The sequence below is a fragment of the Carya illinoinensis genome, chromosome 15 (genome assembly GCF_018687715.1).
Source record: "Carya illinoinensis cultivar Pawnee chromosome 15, C.illinoinensisPawnee_v1, whole genome shotgun sequence".
In the NCBI taxonomy this organism is placed as follows: domain Eukaryota; kingdom Viridiplantae; phylum Streptophyta; class Magnoliopsida; order Fagales; family Juglandaceae; genus Carya; species Carya illinoinensis.
This window is the reverse complement of record NC_056766.1, coordinates 13,172,429-13,186,560: the sequence shown is the minus strand read 5'-3', so window position 1 is coordinate 13,186,560 and position 14,132 is coordinate 13,172,429.

Here is a 14,132-nt window from a genome sequence, read left to right as displayed (position 1 = left end):
CCATATCCCCAATTCTCCCAATTGGATACTTGATCTCCAAAGAAAAGTATAACCTCACCAATTTAAATTCCTATGACTTCAAGTCGCAATTAATTCTCAAGATAAACACAACGGTTGTTTCAAACCACCATCCCAATGGGTAACCCGCTTCGACTGCACATTCCGTTCAACTTACCAAACAACTCAAAGCCAAAAATATCTTGAATTTAATATTACCACACAGATTCCTCTTCAACTCCTACCAAGCCAAAAATAGATGAGACTAGGACCAGCACTCTTCGAAATCCATACATACGTACCCTTACTACTCATCGATCCCATGCACTCTTAGCCAACACCAAGAATCATTCAAACGTACAAGTGATCCATTATCACATTTCCATCATCTGGACTTATATCCTCAACTCAACAAGAATCATTCCTAAATTTACTCAACTTATATCTTTAAATCAGCAACCAGCCATTGCTTAAAGTTTGGTACCAAAAATGACCTTAAACCTGCTAAGAATCCATTCCCAAAAGTCTACGGATCATATAACCTCAAATTCAATCGTATTCAATACCAACACAAAATCTACTATTTCCAACACCCTGATGAACCTATACCTTTCGAATCGATAGAATCATTTCCTAAGATTTGCCACTACAACCTCGAGTTAACAATAATTATTTTCTAAACTAGCTCGATATCCTCAATCCTCAAAGAAATACACGAACTAGATCATTACGTCCAATCCTCAAACAAATCTGCTCTAGAAAAAAAATTTCGTATCAATAACTCAACTCTAATCAACCCCATTTTAATGGTTACAAACTAATCACTCACTAGAGTAGATCAAGCTACAACACTAAGTCTGTAAAACTAAGAACTCAATTCCTATTATAAATCAGTCCTTCAATTCTGCAATTCTAAAACCTTAAATCAAACAAGAATCATCTCCCGGAACCTCTAAGATCAAAGAACTTACATCCCATAATAGAGAAAAAAAAAATCGACTTCTCAAATCTTTCAAATTCTAAAACATTAATAGATAATAAATCATTTTCTGAAATTCTCAAGATTGGTGGCTTTAATTCAAAACATTCACCTTAAAAGCTTGTAAAATCTAAAGCCCTAATTGCCACCAAAGTACTCATCCGAATCACGAAATCTAAAACTCAAAATTTAATTATTTCCCCCCAAAGCTGGTCGAACCTAACACCTTAATTATTAGAAACTTTTCCTAAAATCTATAAGGCCCTAAACTTTAAAACTTTGCTGAAACCTCATAAAATCTATCATTGAAATTTTGTTGAACTTCCAACCTACTTCATTATAGACCATTTCATAAACTCCACAGAACTAAAGAACTCAATTATTCTACTTCCCTAAAAGATCACCCAGATCATGCCATGACTCTAGCATTCTGAGTCTCCGTAACCTCGCCTCCAACAGTACCAAGAGTCACTGCGTACATTCGAGCCCGAGCTAATTGCCTCTGGTTAGTTCTACCATTACGACGAGCTCCACGGCTTTCTTGAACTCGACTAGGGCACTCACGAGCAAGATGCTCCGTCTGGCCGCATTCAAAACATTGGTTACTACCCAGACGACACTTGCCTCCGTGAGCTCTATTACATCTTCTACAAACTGGCACTCATTCTCCCATATGCACTTCCAAGGCTACTTGTGGTCGAGTCCTGGTCCGCTGAACAAACTTTTGAGGCGAACTCGATCTACTTCCTTCACCAGTAAAACTCTGCCTCTTTTATCCTGGAGGGGAGCCCATACTCAAATTAACCTCTAGCTCTGCAAGAGTGACCACATCCACTAAATCCTGAAAAGTGGATATCCAGTGGCTGACCACCATTCGGCATATATCAGGACGTAGACCCTCCTGGAAACGCTCGACCTACATCTCCTTCGAGGCGATGAGGTGGGGAGCAAATCGCCCAAGTTCTATAAATTTTCGAGCGTATTGTTCCACGGTCATGCTCCCTTGGACCAAGCTTGAGAACTCTCTTGCTTTTTGCCACCTCACGGAAGCGGGAAAGAAGTGATCATTAAATTCGTTCTTAATGTGCTGCCAGGTCACAGCAGCAAAAGACCCCAAACCTTAAATAAAATTCCCTTAAACATATCCTTAAAGTTCGTTGAACCTACACTCTCCTATACTATAGCCTCGTTCCATAAATTCTACAAAAACTTGACCTCAATCATCTTAAGTGACTTAAAGCTAATTCCTCTCCTCATTGCTACGTGAGTTCCCACCTTACAAAGATTGCCTAAACCATGACATTCTCTTCAGACCTCAACATCATACAAGCGAACCACATCGCTAAAAATTCAAGCCTACTACACTAAATGTTCATGCCTAATAATAGGATCCTCGATTATACCGTCTTCCTGCCACAACACAACCCTTGACCCCCTCTAAGAAAAACGATTAAAACCAACAACATAAAACCAAAACCAAAACCGAAACCACATAACAAGAAATCAAAAAGAAACCAGCATGCAATAACATAACTAAATAAATAAACACAAGCAAACTAGCTCAAATAAATTCAAACATATAAAACATGTCAAAAAGTAACTTTACTTAAAATAAATTTCAAAACACAACCATAAAACATTCTGGTACTACCTACGGGACATGTGGTTTTACCCAGAGCCGGACCGCTCTGATACCACCTGTGGAACCCCCAAATCCCCACATACAGACACGGAAAAATCGAGACGTCTGGATGGTGACAACACGGATCACCACCCTATCGACGAGTGCCAAGTGTGTGCAAGACAAATGTGCACGAAGAAACACGCAGCGAAAGATAAAGTTATAAACTAAGTACCAGAATCTGTCTTAGTTTAATACAAAACTGTTCAAAAACACACATAATAAAATATTACAAGATCCAAATATAATTCAAAGCAACAACAAGATATTAACTTCAACTCAGACCTCCAGCAGAGCCGCATCCTCGGGCTCAGCCTCCTTCTCCTTCTTGATCTCTGCATCAAAATCTACGGTACCAAAAATGGTGCCGCAGGTAAGTAAAATCCAAATACCACTAGATAAAAACATATTAAACTCAACAATATGTATGAAAGAAAAACCAATGCATATGTCCCATAAAATTATAATTTTTCCACGCATGCAAAAACCCATTTGGCCCAAAAACATGACCATTAAAACCATCCCAAAACCGCTACCACTATTTTCCCAAAAAATGGATCAAAAGCCTCAACACATCCTCGCCATTATCTCAGATAATGTCCCAAACCACCATTTTCTCAGAAAATGGATCAAAAGCCTTGAAACCAAACCTTGTCATTTTCCCAGAAAATGGCCCACATCCGAAAACTATAAAAACAATTCAATTATGCATGCACCATGATCTCCCCTAGGGATCATCCGCACACCCTAGCTCTGTGCCACATTGCAAATAACGACTATGCATGTGACACCTAAACGAGCGATGCCTAGACTCGCGCCCCGCGCGTACCTGGCCAGGCTATCCTCTAGTCCCAGCCACTCTAGGGACCACGGAGTCGACACGACAGCGTTACTGTATCGTGCAATCCGGCCGTCGCCCTGCGACAACCCAGGGGATGTCACTCAGTATTATCCACTCCTGAATGACCAGAGGAGCTCCACCGAGATAATAACTCATCCCGGCTTGGGCTCGTGAGACACACGCACCCAAAAAACCATTTACGCCAATAAAACGGGATTTTCTCGATTAAAATAAAATGCATAAATATGCAACGCACGCCTCATGGCACGAATAACCAACCAAATCACAAACAAACATAACCAAGCACTTCGTCCTCAAACCATCTGACCCCCGAACTCCTCGGACTCAGTCTGGAATCAGCTAACCAACAGATAAATATTTATTGAATGAGCAAAATATATTTAAATCTAAAAGTAAAGTTTGAAAAATACTTACAGCGCTATATGGTATTTTTAGAAAGCTCGCGGCGTTGCAAATAGCGGAAGAAAAACAACGTAACAGTGTAATTTACAATGTGGCCGTGGGTAATAAATTACCCATTTTCAAACGGGGACAAACCAAAGCTCGGCATTGATAGGGAATGGCCTTGAGATATTTATGAAGTTAAGGGAAATGAGTTTTGGCCGTGGGTGGTGGTGTAAATGGCGGTCGAAGGCCAAAAAGAGGCTGAACAGAGTTGAGCTCGTGGGAGCTGCTCCGGCAACGGATCGAGGCCTGAAATGGGTGGTTTAGGTCGGCAAGAGGTAGGAGAAGAAGCTGTGAAGAGATGGTGGCTAGAGGTGGTGCGACGGCGCCAGAATCGCTGAAAAACTGTATGGCTTGAAGGAGCTCGTGGTGGCTAACGGTGGCTCGGATGGAGGTGAAACTTGGTGGGGATGTTCACCGGTGAGAGGGAAAGAAAACTGGGTGGGTGGTGTAGGCCACACCACCGGCGAGTGGCGGTTCTGGGCTGCGAAATCAAACGGCGATAGGAGGAAAAACAGAGCAGGTGCAGTGACTTCCAGGGGCTCGTGGCGACTAACAGCTGGTCCGATGGCTCTGATAATTGGTGGGGATGATCTCTGGTGGAAGGGGAAGAGAATGGTGGGGGTGGTGTACAACACAGCTGCCAGATGGTGGCATGATGGGCGGCCGAAGTGGCAGCGACGGTAAGGGGAAAAAGAAGGGGCAGCGCACAGGAGAGGGGAAACGAGGAAGAAAGAAGAAGAAAAAGAAGGAAAAGAAAGAAAAGAAGAAAAAGAAAAGCAAAAAGGGAAAAAGAAAAGGAGAAAAGAAAAGAAATGAGGTACAATCCTCACTCCGAAAACTAAAAACAAATCCGCCGAAAACGATATTAAAAACCGTAAAATGACTAAAATAAATTAAACACGATATCAAATAAATTAAATCCAATTTAAAATACATTAATTTAAAATAAATAAACCAATATATTAAGTAAATTAAAAACAACCCTTCAGTGAAAATACATGTAAAAACGGGTTATCATAACTAAGTACCAGAATTTTAAATACAGATTTACTTAAATAAAAGCGTTTAAAAAGAGTTATACAGTTATCCCAAAAAATATAATCGAAGACCAAAATACATAAATAAGTGGGAAGCAAATCCCAATACATGAAAAGAGACCCCAGGTCACTCCTCTGGTGGAGCCAATCCCTCAAGTTCAACGTCCTCATCAGCAACAAAATCTACGATTCCATAAAACGGAACTATAGTGTACAAATATCACGTGATATTGTGAATTTCAGTAAGTAACCAATTAAACAACCCATGAGATAAAAATACATTAATGCAACTAACATATATGCATGCACATGATGAAATATGCGTGCGCCCAAGGCCATCATTTTCCTCGAAAATGACCATTTTTCCTACGCACATCAAAAATCCTATTTGGCCCAAAACATAACCATTTATTAAATACCATCTGCCATTTTCCTGAAAAATGGCCCAAACATAAACCCACCATTTTCCCAGAAAATGGTGCTCGTATTTATTAAATCATAAACTATTATTTTTCCAGAAATTGGCCCAATATATCCATTTATCAAACCACTGTACGTGAAAATTACAAGCAGGACTACCACCATCCCTACTTACCACTCTTCCTACCGCGTGCACCGTAGGCAGGAATCACAGGCAGGACTACCACCATCCCTGCTTACCACCATCCCTACAGTTCAAGCTATACGAAGGAATCACAGGTGGGACTACAACCATCCCTGCTTATCACCATCCCTATGGCTCATGCTATAGGCGGGAATCACAAGCGGGACTACCACTATCCCTACTTACCACCATCCTTACCACGTGCACTGTAAGCGGGAATTACAGGCAAGACTCTACCACTATCCCTGCTTACCACCATCCATACAGTTCTTTTTCCTCTCATATATTCATTTTAATTCATTCATTACACATATACCCAAAATCCTTTCTCGATATGAAAACCCAGTTTTCATCCTTAACATATGAAAATGCATGAACATAATGATGAATGTGACATCCCTCTTGTCCTTGTAATTTTAAGTGTTTACCGTGCTAATTATTTTATTGGTTCCTTTATTTTAAATTGATTATTATTATTATTATAGCATTTTATCATTATTATAGCATTTTATCATTATTACTGCTGAAGTTGTGTAACTTATTTTATTGTGCTTTTTATTGTTAATAATTATAGTCTATTATTTATTGGCCCTTCATGTCATATTATTTACTATTTTATTTTACTAAGTTGTGTTTTAAATTGTCTTTTTAATTATCTATTCTTTTTAAATCAATGAAACTAGTATCTTAAATCATTTTCGTTGGTTCAATTTTAAGACCGCTAGAGGAAAGGTCTGGATTTAATTTCCCTTCTCTTTCCTTCTTTCTCATTATCTCTCTCTCTCTCTCTCTCTCTCTCTCTCTCTCTCTCTCTCCCTTCAGTGGTGTGCCCCTCTCCTACCCAATCCGGCACTTCAGCTAACTACGCCACCGTGGCACAGGCCCATGCCACCACTCCACCACCAACAACTGCCCCTCCCTCCAATGACTACCCCATTTGATTATAGCCACCCCCAGCTCCTCCACCTTCCTCCACGCACAAACTCATCTTCCATGGGTTTCTCCTAGCCCTCACACGGCCTTAGTACCACCGTCAACTACCCCCACCGCTACGCTAGACCACCAAGGGTATCCCTTAGCCTCCTAGTACCTTCCCCTTCCCTTGTGTAGCCTGTAGTGGCCTAGAACAGCCATACCAAATCCTCCATCTTCACGCAAGGGATCTCTAGATCCACAAACATACACCGCAACCCACGGCCTCTAGCCGCCACCATCAGCTTCCCCTACCTCCCTAATATCCTCTGTGGCTAGCCCAAGCTTCCCTTAGCTTCCCTTTGATTTCTACCCATTTTGAGACCCATGATCATTGCTTGGAAAGCACTGTCGGCCACTGCTTTGCCACTTGGGCGTCACATTTGATTTTCCAGATTTCCCTTTAAAGTACTGTAAGTATTTTTTTAAGATTTAAATATATTTTTTATTAACAAATATTCTGTGAATTGGTTGTTTGTACCGAACTGAGTCCGAGGAGTCGGGGGTCGGTTGGATTGGAGAATGAAGTTGTTTGTGTGATTGGTTAAGGTTGGAATTTTTTGGTTGTTGAATATTTGTGCCTTGTCATGGCATAAGTGTATGCATATTCATGTTTGTAAAGGAAAACTGGGTTTTTGCATAATTGCATGTATGTTAATGTGTTGAAAATAAAAACTGGATTTTTATGTATAAATGGATTTCTGGGTGCGTGATACACAACCTCGTGCCGAGATAGGGTATTATTTCGGTGGAACTCCTCTAGTCACTCGAAAGTGAAATATAATGGCGGGGGTTAGAGGATGCTTGGCCACGAAAGTCACATGCATGGTCATTATCTACAGCGTGGTGAAGAGAGCTAGGGTGTGCGGATAATCACTAGGGGTGATCATGGTGCATACAATAAAATCGATAATGGGCCATTTTCTATGAAAATGACGAGATTTGGTTAAAAGATATGTGGACCATTTTCTGAAAAAATGGTTGAATTTATGTTGGGCAGTTTTCTGGAAAAATGGTGGATGTTTTAATGGATTGGATTTTTGGGCCAAATGAGATTTCGACTTGTGTGGAAATTTATTCATTTTTGGGAAAGGATGACTTTTTGGTCTCATGCATCTATCATCATGTACATGCATATGGTTGTTGCATGAATGTATTTTTATCTTATGAGTTGTTTGAATTATTACTTACTCACAGTATCATCTCTTGGTATCGTAGATTTTAATGTAGATGATGAGGAGGCAGAGCCTAAGGATGCGGCTCCACTGGAGGAATGATTTGGTGTCACATGCTTATATTGGGAATTATTTCCAACTTTTGGATTATGTATTTTGATTATGCAATGTGGTTGCTAGAAATTGTAATACTTTTGATATGCTTATGTTTAAGTGAACTTGTATTTAAAAAATTCTGGTACTTAGTTGATTAACTTAACTGATCCGCTGTGTATTTTGTCTTACACGTGTTACATCTACACACACTTAGCACTTGTCATTGGGATGTGTGACCCGTGTTGTCATCATCCCGAAGCATAGATTTCCACGTATCTGTACGTGGGAGTTGGGGACGTCACAGATGGTATCAAAGCAGTTCGACTCTGGGTAAAATCACATGTCCTGTAGGTGCAGTACCAAAAAATTTTAAAGTTGTGAGTTGAAATTATTTTGTTTGAAGTATGCTATTTTAATTGTTTTACTTATTTTAGTGTATGTTTATTTTAATTTATTTGTTTTATTTTATTGTATGTTATTTTATTTTGTTTGTTTTATTCTATTTTATTATGTGGTATTTAATTTGTTTTGAGTTGAAAGTGGGTTAAGGGTTACACTGTGGCAAGAAGATGGTACAACTGAGAATGCCATTGTTAGGTATGAATGTTTAGTGTAGTAGGCTTGAACGTTTATCAGCTTGGGTTGTTTTTATAATATTGAGACTTGATGGGAATGGCATAGTTTAGGCAATCTCTGGACTAGGGACTAAAGTTATAACTGAGGAGGGGAAGAGCTTTAAATTCTTTAGGATACTTGAGGTTTTAGATTTTGTAGAGTTTATAGAATGGGAGGGTATAAGTTTGACGAACTTCAATGATAGATTTATGAGAATTTCATCTAAGGTTTGAGACCCTATAGATTTCATGAATCAAGTTTATGGGATTTAAGGTGGTAGGTTCAATAGGCATTTGAGAGGTTAATTAAATTAGAAGTTTTAGAATTTGCCGACTCGTACAAGCAAATTGGTAGCAATTGAGGCTTTATACAAGCTTTATAAGGCGATGCTTTAGACTTAAGGTCATCGAACTTGAGGATTTCGGGAAGTGATTCTTATATAGTTTAAGGTATTAGAGTTGCAGGCTTAAAGGACTAATTGTAATAAAATTTGAGTTTTTAGTTCATAGACTTGGTTCGCTAGCTTGATCTATTCTGGTGATGGATTAGTCTGTGACCACTAAAATAGGATTGATCAGGGTTGAGTTACCGATACGAGAATTTTTCAGGCGACTATTTCTTTGGGGATTATAGGTTATGATCGTTTATGTATTTTTTGACGATTGAAGATATCGATCTATTTCAAAAGATGATTGTTTTAACTCGAGTTTATAGTGGTAGGTTTAGGATTTGATTCATATCAATTTTAAGGATAATAGATGGTGCATATTTAGGAAATGATTCTTGTTTATTTCGAGGATATAGGTCCAGATGATGGAAATGGAAGTGATGGATCACTTGTATGTTTGGAGGAGTATTGGTTTTAGCTAAAGGTACATGAGATCAATTTATAGTGGTGGTAAGTGTGTATGGATTTCAGAGAGTACAGGTCCTAGTCTCATTTTTGGCTTGGAAGAAGTGGTTTTGGTAGGTGTTTAGGTGGATTCGAGTTAATAATATTAGATTCAAGAGATCTTAGCTCTGGGTTTTTGGCGAGTCGATCGAAGTGTTCAATCGAAGCATGATACCCAATGAAGAGATGGTTGGCAATAATTGTTGTGATTATCTTTAGGAATTAGTTGTCAATTGAGGTCATATAGGAATTTAAATTTTTGAAGTCTATACTTTACTTTGGAGATCGAGAGTCCAGATGGGAGAATTAGGGACATTGTTATTTAACTTGGAGAGAGATTGTTGGGTCATCTTGTGTGGTGTATGATAAGTCTTGGAAGTTGAAGCTTAGGCATTAGCAGTGGATAACATAATCAAATATGTGAAATAATAAAGCATTAGGACCCAAGAGTGTTGTGCAATAGTTTTTGATGGATTAGATATTTGAACAGTATGGCCTACTTTGAGATTTAAGTATAATGTGCTGTTGAAAGAACTAGTGATGCTAATACTAGCTTATGGGAGTAGAAGTAGGTCGGCGAGTTACCAAGAAGTTTTAGTAATGTTTTGGTGAAGTCATTAGTGGTTGGTATTGGGTCTAGTCACCACTAGAGTAGATGATATTCAAAATTTAGGTGATGAACTTTTAAGTATAGGTTGTGAGGTAGAAGTTTATAGGTGCACTTGTTGGTTGGTCAGAATGGATTTGAGCCTTTTAGGGATGTTCCTTACACTGTTTTTAATTTCGTACCGTACCGGCTGGTACGACCGAAATATGCCATACTGGCCACTGGTCCGGTACAGAAATTGTACCTGTTTTGTACCGGTCCAAATACCGACCGATATTTCGACCTGTGCCAGGCTATGTACCGGCCGGTATTTCAGCCTTTACCTTTTTCTTTTTTCATCTCTTCAAACTATAAGCTCATTTTTTTAACCCTAATTCAAACCAGTCCATTTATAATTTATATATATATATATATGTATTTATGTATAATTTATTCATATATAGATTATTATTTTGGAATATAATTAATATATATACATTTATATATATAATTTATTCATATATCGACTATCCCAAAATGGTACTGGTACCGAAATATTTCGTTCCAGTGCTTGACCGGTAAGCCATCCAATACGATATTCAAAACATTGGTTCCTTATCTTAGATGAGAAGGTGTATTTTGAGATGATGTTAGTTGTTTTCAATCTGGGATGTTGAGGTTGATTTGGTACTGGTTTCCTATCTATGATCATGGAGGTATTTTGTGGAATATTGATTTTGATTAAGGCAGCAAGAGCCAATTGAGGAATGAGTGATAATTCATGATTTTTGGAGGCATATTATTTTCTATTGAAATGTGGTAAAGGATTTTCTGGTTAATAGGTGTTGAGCTAGCTTGTATTCAATGGTGTTAACTTATGAGGACGTAATTTTATGCATTTGGCGAGTTATCAGAGTGCTCACAAAAGTGTGATATTTTGTGATATAGTTGGAGGTTTAAACTTCGTGCTGATCTTGGAGAATTAGTGGTGACTTAAAATTTTGAGAAGATACTTGTAGTTAGAGATTAATCATTTGGTTGTGTAAATTATGCTTATTGATGGATAACTTGAGAAGTGGCTATTAGGTTACCAAAGTGAAATATACAATGAAGGTTTGGAGGATATAGCATACGAGTTGACTGAGTTTAGTACAGAGTATCATATCAAGATAATAATTATTGGAATTTCCTGGGTGTTGTATTAAGGTTCTGGTGGAAATGGAGATTTCGGGTTACATAGCCACCCTAGGAGTACTAGGCATGATGTACCACTAGGAGACTAGTACAGGTATGATGGAATCGCCGATAGGAGTGGATTTGGGAGAGCATTACTCATGCTTGTATGGGAATAGTTGAGGGTATGTTTATCTCAAACATGTTCTAAGTTGTACTTGTATCCTGCTTTGACGTTAATATTTGACATTGCTAAATTTCAAGGACAAAATTTTCTTTTAAGGGGTGGAGGATGTGGCATCCCTCTTTTCCTTGTAATTTTAAGTGTTTACCATGCTAATTATTTTATTGGTTCCTTTATTTTAAATTTATTATTATTAGTAGTATTATAGCATTTTATTGTTATTACTGTTGAAGTTGTGTAATTTATTTTATTGTGCTTTTTATTATTATTAATTATAATTTATTATTTATTGGCCCTTTATTAAAAATTATTTTACTATTGGATTTTACTATTCTATTTTACTAAGTTGTATTTTAAATTGTCTTTTTAATTATCTATTCTTTTTAAGTTTGTTAAACTAGTATTTTAAATCCTTTTCGTTGGTTCAATTTTAAAACCCTGAGAGGAAAGGCCAAGATTTAATTTCCCTTCTTTTTCCTTTTTTCTCCTTTTTCTTTTCCTTTCTTTCTTTTTCCCCCACTTTCCTCTCTCTCTCTCTCTCTCTCTCTCTCTCTCTCTCTCTCTCTCTCTCTCTCTCTCTCTCTCTCTCTCTCTCTCTCTCTCTCTCTCTCTCTCTCTCTCTCTCTCTCCAGCCATGCGCCCCTCTCCTACCTGATCCACCACTTTAGCCAACATTACTGCCATGGTGTAGCCCAATGCCACCACTCCACCACCAGCAACTACCTTTCCCTTCGGCGGTTACCCTTTTGAAGTCTAGCCACCCCTAGCTCCTCCACCTTCCTCCACACACAAACCTATCTTCCATGGGTTTCTCCCCTCAAACGGCCTTAGCACCACCATGAGCTACCCCCACCGCTACACCGAACCACCCATGGCTTCCCCTAGCCTCCTAGCACCCTCCCCTTCGCTCATGCAACCTGTAGTGGCTTGGAAAAGCCATCCCAAATCCTCCCTCTTCACACATGGGATCTCTAGATCCACAACCATGCTCCACAACCCACAGCCTCTAGCCACCACCATCAGTTTCCCCTACCTACCTAAGCTCCTCCATGGCCAACCCAAGCTCCCATTAGCTTCCTTTCAATTTATTCCCATTTTGAGACCCACGACCATTACTTGGAAACCACTGTCTACCACTGCTCCGCCACTTGGGTGTGACATCTGATCTTCCAGATTTGCCTTTAAAGCATTGTAAGTATTTTTCAAATAACATTTGAGATTTAAATATATTTTGCATTAACAAATATTCTATTAATTGGTTGGTTGTGCTGAACTGAGTCCGAAGAGTCGAGAGTCAGATGGATTGGAGAATGGAGTTGTAGTTTGTGTGATTGGTTGAGATTGGAATTTGTTGGTTGTTGGACATTTGTGGCTTTTCATACATGGCATAGGTGCATGCATATTCATGTTTTTAAAGGAAAATTGGGTTTTCACATAATTGTATGCATGTTCATGTGTTGAAAATGAAAATTGAGTTTTCAAGTATAAATGGATTTCTGGGTGCGTGTGTATTACAACCCCAAGCCGAGATGGGATATTATCTTGGTGGAGCTCCTCTGGTCACTCGGGAGCGGAATATATTGAGTGACGTCCCTTGGATTGTTGCTGGGCGACAACAGGATCGAAATAGATGGTAACACTCCCGTGCCAATTCTATGCCCGCTTTGTTGGCGGGGCCTAAAGGATGCTTGGCCACAAACACGCTGGGTGCGAAATTGGGCATCCCTCATTACGAAGTCACATGCGTGGTTGTTACCTGCAGTGTGGCGAAGAGAGCCAAGGTGTGCAGATAATCCTTAGGGGAGATCATGGGGTATACAATAAAATAGATAATGGGCAATTTTCTGAGAAAATGAAGAGATTTGGTTAAAGGATATGCTGACCATTTTCTGAGAAAATTTAGGAATTTATATTGGGTCATTTTCTAGAAAAATGGCAGATGTTTTAATGGATTAGATTTTTGGGCCAAATGGGATATTGGTGTGCATGGAAAATTATTCATTTTTGGGTAAGGATGACTTTTGGGTCTCATGCATCTGTGATCATGTGGATGCATATTGTTATTACATGAGTGTATTTTTATCTTGTGGACTGTTTAGATTATTACTTACCTATAGTACCGTCTCTTGGTACTATAGATTTTGATACAGATGATGAGAAGGCTGAACCTAAGGATGCGGCTCTACTGGAGGAATGATTTGGTGTCACATGCTTATATTGGGAATTATTTCCCCGCTTTTGGATTATGTATTTTGATTATGCAATGTGGTTGGTGGAAATTATAATATTTTTTATAGGCTTATGTTTAAGCAAACTTGTATTTAAAAAATTATGGTACTTAGTTGATTGACTTAACCAATCCGTTGTGTCTTTTGTCTTACACGTATTACATGTGCACCCACTTAGCACTTATTATTGGGATGCGTGATCCTTGTTCTCATTATCCCGACGCCTCAATTTCCACATATCCATACGTGGGAGTTGGGGGCATCACAATGAATGTCATGAAACCAACATAGTATATAAAAACCCAAACATAATCCAAGTCCACAAACTATCCCATCATCCAATCCGACCCAACCTCCATACTCGGACCCAAAGTCCAGCACAGCCAACCAGACTACAGAAAATTTGTTAGCATAAAAATATATTTAAATCTCAAAAGCTCATTGGAAAATTACTTACAATAATGAAAGGTAACTCTGGAAGATCAATGGTGATGCAAAAAGTGGCAAAACAACGGTGAAGTGGTGTTTTCGAAGAGGTGGCCGCAGGTCTCAAACAAGGGAAAAATGGAGAGGGAGCTTGGCAGGCTATGGAGGGGCATGGAGG